Genomic DNA, 8,041 nt, shown 5'->3' on the forward strand with positions numbered 1-8,041 from the left:
AGAAACTTAACTAACTAAACTAAAAGAAAAATCAAAAATGGCCACACACGACCCGGGGGGGGGGACCCAGGAGGGGGGAGGTACAGGGTGCTGCTGAACACCCACATGCGATGATGCTGTGAAAAAAAAACTCCATGGGATCAACGCCTGCACAGCCCGACCTATGTGGGAGATAGATTGTCGTCCGAGTCTGGCTCTGCCTGGAAAGTAGGACGTGGCACAGGAGCATGACCACGCCTAGCCTTAGCTTGCCCCTCGTCGGCAGCAGGTCTGCCGGACGGGTGAGCCTGGTTCTGTGTGGTGATGACATGTAGGTCTGCATGCAGAACCTCCCGTGATACACGTGCTTCCTCTTGCAAGGTAGCACGTGTAACACAGAGTTCCTCCTGCAAGGCCTGGCTTGACAACCGCTGCACCTCCCGGCAAGCATGTAGCTCAGCCGAGATGGTACGCTCAAGCTGTGCAAACCTCTCCTCTGCCCGCTCCCTCTGGGACATCAGAAGGACACCCAGAGTGGATCCGAGGGAAGCATTCTCCTCCCTGATGGCCTTCATGTGTGCCTCTGCGTGAGCAGCAATTACTTGACACAGAGACAACATTTCAGCCTGGCGTGCCCTGTCTGAGGCCGCCATGCCCAGCCTGAGTGAGCGGTCCGTGGACCGTGCCACCTGCTGCTGGAGAGGCACCTGCCTAGCAGGGGGGAGCACAGATTGGGCCACACACTCCATGCTCTCAGCGATGTTCTCCATTGCTGCCCCCTGCCGTTCAGAATGGGCAGTCATGTCTTGCTCCCACTCAGTATACTGTGGTTGTGCGTGACGACCACGTTGCTGGGCTTGACCCCTGCGGGACCCAAGGACCGCGTGTCCTCGTTGTGTTGGCACCACCCACGGCTGCACGACTACATGCCCCCATCGACGTGATGTCCCAGGCACATCAGTGACTGGTGTGGAGGGTGACCCTGTGTCCCGATCCACCACGGGCGGAGGTTCCAAAACTGTCTGACCCCTCAGTGCAGGTGTCGAGGACAGAGGAGTGTCCACATCAGAATCACTCACCCCTGACATATGGACCGGATGCTCATCCAACTCGACATGGTCGTCAGAGTGTTCTTCAGGGCTGGACTCATAGGCAGCCAGAGACAAGATGGACTGTAGCACTTGGGGGTTTTCGTGGCCTACCACCCCACGACCCCCACTTGTGCTGGGTTGTTGTAGTGATAACAACCCTGTGCCTGGCATGACAACGCCATCCTCCGGCTCCATTGCGTCATCATCTAAAAAAAAGAGAGAAAAAAGGTCACTACACATGTTAGAAGCACACAACACACACACACACCGACAACAAACACATCAGGCAGACATGTGACACACAAAATATAACCTGGCATGCATGCTGGGTCAACTTGAATTTGCTTCTGTGATTAGACCTGTTGAAAGGTGGCAGTTTGCACTGAAGTGGGTCTATGCAGTGTAGCGAATATGTATGTTACTCACTACCTACATGTACAAGGACTCCATGGTGTGTGTCAGAAAATGTGAAGGCAGTGCAAGGTCAACTTTAGGCATCACGTGCAATGTGCATTCAATGGGTAGCATATCTACAAGCAAAGCACCCCTCCACCCAAGTGAAAAAGTAGGGATGCCTAGCATGGTATCAAAATGCTGAGCATAGACCTGTGTATTGACAGACTGTGTTGACTAGCATCAACAGCTTCATGTGAGTCAAGTGACAACACTCCAAATGATGATGGGACAGTAAGCAGGACACATGATGAAACCTCTGGAGTCCACCCACGTGTGAAGAAGACACTACACCAATTGGCCTTTAAACAGGCTGAGGCCTGTGACCCTCACAGATTGTCAGACCCTAAACATGTGTGCAACGCAGTACTGAGCCACAGTTGACATGGGAAGGCAGATGAAATGCCATGCAATTTAGGTCATCCTGGACTTGTATTACAGTCATCATCCAGTCATGGACACATATGGGCATGCGTGGAATGCACATGGAGCATGACTGGGCACTCATGTCCCTGCGGGGCATCTGACCTCTGCACAGTCCAAGTGAGACACCCTGCATCAAGTACTAAGGTTCTCCAGCATTGGATCTTTCATGGATTCACATGCTTAGAATATTCCCCGTCGTCAGGCTGGGAATCCTCGGTAAGTTATATAGGGCCTCATTACGACCCAGGCGGTAAGTTACCGCCTGGGCCGTGACTTTACCACCATGGCGTAAACTACGTTTACGCCATGGTGGTTGGCGGACTTACCGCCCCATTCCGACCTTGGCGGGGCGGTAAGTCCCCAATCCCCATTTACCCTTCCCCATTCCCATTTTTGCCCCATAGGGCATAATGGGAGTGGGGAAGGCGTTAATTACGCCACCGTAAATTACGGTGGCGTAATTAACTCCATGGTCCCTTAGCGCCATGGATTTTAACACCTGCTAAAAGCAGGTGTTAAAAGCGCCATGGCGCTAGGGGACCTCGTAATTGGCGGTAAGGGGTCGGCGCAGCTAACGCTGGCGTAAACCCCTTACCGCCAGGGTCGTAATGAGGCCCATAGACATTTTCCATAGGAAAAATTCTGACACTTTTGTGTCCTATCTACGTCGTTTTGGGCCGCGCACGCCGGCGCCACTAGGACGTAGAGGTATATATAGCCCCGCCCCCGCGGCTCCCTCAGATTTCAACCATCTTCCAAAGTAGTGGGATTACGTCACGTATCTGCTATTTGGTTAGGTTGTGCTTTCTACTTCTGCGACTGTTTGTTCTTCTTGAAAAAATGTCTGGAAAGGCGTTGTTTCGTCCGTGTGCTACATGCGGTCTTAAGAAGGTGTACGAAGGGGATGGTCATATGGACTGCATTTACTGCCTTCATCCTCACCACACAGCGGACACTTGTGAACTGATTCAGACCGTGAAAGGTCGGGTTCAGACATCTCACTATCCCCATCAAGAGACCCAACTTGGGACTCTGAAGCAGAAATGGAAGCTCCGAGAAGCCCGGCACAGCCATCACCGCCTGACGACGTGGGGGCATTCCATGCCATGATGAGTAAGGTGTGTGCGGAGTTTGGCCTAGTCCCTGAGGAGGAGGAAAAGGATTGTTTTCTTTTTGATCATATGGGCAAGAGAAGGAAATCCATATTCGCCATCCCTATCTTGGACCATGTCTGGCAAGAGGGCCTGATACCATGCGTCACCCGTTCTCGGAACCGGCAGTGAAAGGTCGTTTGGAGAAGAAGTTCAAAGCTCCGGAATCGACTCTCAAGTGCCTGACGTCTCAACCTTCACCGGAGTCGGTGGTATCCGCGGCGGCGACTAGAAAGGCCAGGTCTCAACATAAATGCACGACCCCGCCAGACAACGAGGCCAGGAGGCAGGACGCTTTTGGCAAGAAGGTGCTGTCTGTCGGCGTGACTACAGTTAAAGCAGCCAATTCCTTGGCGATTATGTCTAGGTATGACAGGGAAATGTGGCACCGACTGGCTCCTATCTTGGAGCATTTGCCCGAGGAACATAGAAAGTCCGCCATGTTGCTAGTACGGGAAGGAGAGGAGGCCTCCAACCATGCTATAAACATTGCCGTCGACCTAGCCGAGTCCGGTTTCAAGCAAATCAATAATGGTGTAGTTCTACGTAGACAAGCCTGGCTCAAGTGCACTACGTTCAGACCGGAGGTGCAATATAAAGTCTTGGATATGCCGTGTGAAGGGGAACAACTGTTTGGTGAAAAAGTTGATGAGGCCTTGAAGGGCATGAAAGAGGATACTGACACGGCGCTGTCACTCGGAGCCCTCCAGAGTGGTAGGAACTTTCGTTCCTTTCGTCCTTTCAGAGGGGCTTCTGGTAACTCCCGGTTTGGGTCATCTAGAGACCGAGGTTTCAGCAGACCCTCCTATTCGTCCCAAGGCTACAGGCGTGCGGCCCAATCTTCTCATAGAGGCAGAGATTACCAAACCTCCAGACGGCGGGGTGCCTACCCTTCGTCGACGAAAGATAAACAAACCAAGAACCAACAATGACATGTTTCAGGACGTCCTGGGGAGCCGAGTGTCTCGTCACATTGACGAGTGGGAGCGCATAACAACAGACCAATGGGTTTTGCACACAATTCATCTGGGCCACTCGCTACAGTTCAAGGACAAGCCACCTCACATTCCACCGGTGTTCTCGGCCCACCCCACCTTCGAATAGTACTGCAGGAGGTGGCGCTTATGCTGCAGAAAGGGGCTATAGAACTGGTCCCGGTGGCCGAAAAAGGACAGGCAGTGTACTCCCGGTACTTTGTCATCAAGAAACCAAATGAAAAATGGCGTCCCATTCTGGATCTACGAGCGCTCAACAAACTGCTCAAGAATTTAAAATTCAAAATGCTTACGCTTCAGGAGGTGATCCGATCGATACAACCCGGAGATTATTTGTCATCGCTAGACCTTCAGGACGCATACTTCCATATCCCGATGCGTCGACGGCACAAAAGATTTCTGCGGTTCGTCGTCGGACGAACCCACTATCAGTTCAAGGTCCTCCCGTTTGGTCTAAAAGCGTCCCCCAGGACGTTCACCAAATGTCTGGCTCCAATAGCAGCCTGGTTAAGAAAGGAAGGTCACCATGTGTACCCTTATTTGGACGATTGGCTAGTGAGGGGACTGTCTCCGGAAAGGGCACAAGAAAGCCTAGATGCCACCCTGTCTCTCCTGCAACGTTTGGGCTTCGCAGTGAACTTCGACAAGTCCTTGTTAAAGCCATCAAGGACCTTGGTCTTTTTGGAGGCAGAGTTCCACACACAGTCGGGGCTGGTGAAGCCATCCCTCGAAAGGATTCACAGACTGCAACAAAAGGCATCGGAATGGGAGATCGACACCAGAGTGTCAGTACGAAGGTACATGTCCCTGCTGGGGACCATGTCGTCCTGCATACCCTTGATAGACAATTGTCGCCTCTTCATGAGGCCTCTTCAGGAATTCTTGGCGGATCGATGGGCACAGAGTCAAGGACGCTGGTCGGACAAGTTGACCATCAACGGCCAGCTCGTGCAGGCGCTTCAATGGTGGAGAATCTCCATACACCTAACAAAGGGAATGCCCCTACTGGAACCTGCGTTCCAGAAGACAGTGGTGACGGATGCTTCTCTAACTGGGTGGGGAGCTCATCTGGACTCCTTACAGGTTCAGGGTCGTTGGTCATCGGAAGAGTCCTCCTTCCACATCAATCTGCTAGAGTTGAGGGCGGTGCGTTGGGCCCTAAAATCTTTTCTGCCACAGATAAAGGGCTCAGTGGTGAGAATCATGACAGACAACACAACAACAATGTTTTATCTACGAAAGCAGGGAGGAACTCGCTCCAGGAGCCTGTCGACGGAAGCCCAGGAGATCTGGCATTGGGCCCTACAACACGACATACATCTGTTGGTGTTCCACTGACCAGGAGTAAAAAATGTGCAAGCAGACGCTCTCAGCAGGGAGATGAATTGTCTACACGAATGGGAACTGAACGACCAACAACTGCACCGTGTCTTCGCGGAATGGGGTCATCCGGCCCTCGATCTCTTTGCGACGAGGGACAACAAGAAATGCTCCCAATACACGAGCAGGTGGCCACAACAAGACTCACTAGGGGACGCGTTCTCCTTCCCGTGGACGGGCACGTTTCTGTATGCCTTCCCCCCATTTCCTCTCATCCGTCGGACTCTGCAATGGATCCACAGATATCCATGTCGGGTGATCCTGGTGGCCCCGTATTGGGCCAGACAAGTGTGGTTCTCCGATCTACTTCACCTCTCAGCGGCAGAACTAATACGTTTCCAGAAGATCCCCAACCTTCTGTCTCAGGAGAAAGGGGTTGTTTGGCATCACGACCCGGACACCCTCAGTCTGACGGCCTGGCTCCTGATTTCTCCGAGTTTGGGGCATTCGCGATTCCAGCGGATTGTCGTCGCATTTTGCAAGCTGCAAGGGCACCTTCCACGAACACTTCATACACATACAAATGGAAAAGGTTCTGCATATGGTGCGCAGGTCAACCAGGTCTGGTCCCGCTGGCGATCACACCGGAACAACTCCTACCATACTTGTTGCTCCTGGCAAAAAACGGTTTATCTGTTGCATCCATAAAGGTGCATCTGGCTGCCATCTCGAGATTTACTCGGAAGAGACATTCCACTCCATTGTTCAGTGACCGCCTAGTTAAACACTTCCTTAAAGGGTTGTTTCGAACCTTTCCTCCCACGAAGAAGTTTCCTCCGATCTGGAGTCTGAACTTGGTCCTGGCAGCCCTGATGAAACTCCCTTTTGAACCAATGTCGTCGACATCATTAAAATTTTTGTCTTGGAAATTGGCTTTCCTGGTGGCCATTACTTCAGCCCGACGGCTGTCAGAAATACAAGCTTTGGTGATCGACCCTCCGTATTTGAGGTTTTTCAGTAATAAAGTTGTGCTGGCCACTAACCCGCATTTTATACCAAAAGTGCCCTCCGTGTTCCATAAACACACTTCTATAGTGTTGCCTACATTCTTTCCAACACCGTCTTCAAGGGCAGAGAAGACTCTCCATACAATGGACGTGAAAAGAGCTTTAAAATTTTATCTCCATCGCACTCAAAGCTTCAGAGACACGAGACAACTCTTCCTAGCTTATGGTCCTGCGGCTAGGGATAAGGCGATTTCCAAACAAGGACTATCCAGATGGGTGTCTTCGGCCATTTCTTATTGTCATTCCAAAGCCGGCAAACCGCTAGAAAGGCGTTCAAGGGCCCATTCGACGAGATCTACATCGTCGTCGACGGCTTTGTGGTCCGGAATTCCGCTGGGGGACATCTGCCAGGCAGCTTCCTGGTCGGTACCACACACGTTTACCCGACATTACTGTCTCGCACAGCAACATGCTGAAGATACTCAGATGGGGCGTGCAGTACTACGTCACCTGTTCCAATAAGGTAAGCCCCAAGTGGGGTTACATCCTTCGGCAACTATGCTTTAAAGTGTCATGTCTTTCACGGTTCACATGCTATAATGTAATGTGTTGCCATAGTAAATGGGCATTGTGATTGTTGTGATGTTGGTTTGCATACACGCCTCCAATGTTGGGGGATACTGCAATACAATCTATTCTAAGCATGTGAGTCCATGAAAGATCCAATGCTGGAGAAGGGAATAGTTTCTTACCTGTAACTCCATTTCTCCAGCATTGGTATCTTTCATGGATTCACATGCGCCCGCCTGCCTCCCCTGAGCATGCAAACCAGAGATCCCCCCATACTACTTTGGGGGCTGAAATCTGAGGGAGCCGCGGGGGCGTGGCTATATATACCTCTACGTCCTAGTGGCGTCGGCGTGCGCGGCCCAAAACGACGTAGATAGGACACAAAAGTGTTGGAATATTTCCTATGGAAAATGTCTATATAACTTACCGAGGACTCCCAGCCTGACGACGGGGAATATTCTAAGCATGTGAATCCATGAAAGATACCAATGCTGGAGAAATGGAGTTACAGGTAAGAAACTATTCCCATGTACCACAATGGATATGTCTGGCCGATTGGCCGCTGGATGTTAGCATGTATACAGGAGGCATGAACAGGGAAGTACCCAACGGCAATATTGTAGCAGACCAGTGCTAAGGTGGATTTGGGGTGCAGAGCAGGGGGTTGAGGGGCAAGGGAGCATGCCTACATTGGGTACCCCTTGCAGGCAGAGTACACATGCTTGTCAGTCATGCTATGCATAGTTCCTGGGCTGAGAGGAAGCTCACCCCACGCTACATGCAAAAGTGCCATTGAGCTAAAACATGGACCAGAGGGGCAAACTGGTAACCAGCATGTGAGTAGGGTGCAAAAAAGTGGTGATGTGGACAGTCCCTGTCTGCTCCACATGTCCACCATCCAGCAGAGTAGACATGCATCAGGGACGCATTGCATTACTCACACATCATAACCATGTACACGTGACATGTAGAGGCAGTCATGCACATCACATCACACAAGTAAAACACACACGTCCTCGACAAACACGCATCAACACTCACTGGACTGT

Source organism: Ambystoma mexicanum, chromosome 9, assembly GCF_040938575.1.
Source record: "Ambystoma mexicanum isolate Mex_15411 chromosome 9, UKY_AmexF1_1, whole genome shotgun sequence".
In the NCBI taxonomy this organism is placed as follows: domain Eukaryota; kingdom Metazoa; phylum Chordata; class Amphibia; order Caudata; family Ambystomatidae; genus Ambystoma; species Ambystoma mexicanum.